The sequence below is a fragment of the Plectrocnemia conspersa genome, unplaced genomic scaffold, assembly GCF_051122295.1.
Source record: "Plectrocnemia conspersa isolate PC_06_02 unplaced genomic scaffold, ASM5112229v1 ptg000012l, whole genome shotgun sequence".
Taxonomy (NCBI): Eukaryota; Metazoa; Arthropoda; class Insecta; order Trichoptera; family Polycentropodidae; genus Plectrocnemia; species Plectrocnemia conspersa.
The window spans coordinates 6,209,333-6,209,872 of NW_028277176.1; positions in this window are offsets into that span (position 1 = coordinate 6,209,333).

Here is a 540-nt window from a genome sequence, read left to right on the forward strand (position 1 = left end):
AAATTTAAAAAAAATAATTACTTTAAACTGTACATTGGTGACATCCGACGTGATTTCAAACACTCCATCAACTCATTTAAATTACATTTGCCACTGTGCTTACAGGTATAAGAAGGGTGGTAAATTAAATAAAAAATAAGCTCTAGTAAATAATTTATTTGAGATAAATATTACAATTTAAGATTTGATAATAATTATATAATTTCACTATTTAAAATATATATATATATATATATATATATATATATATATATATATATATATATATATATATATATATATATATATATATTACTTCACTGCGCCTAACTGTATGCGTTTTACACGGATCTATGTGTATATGATATTAACTAGAACATTTCAACTATAATTGACTTAAAAGTACATATCAATCAATGCCCATAACAAATTCACTATATTTTTTTCCAAATTTTTCGTGCAATCCAATAATATAATTAATTAAAAATTTTCAATGATACTTGAATTGATTTGTATTGTTATTAATCTTGTTGTATTTGTACATCAGCAGTAAAGAAAAAC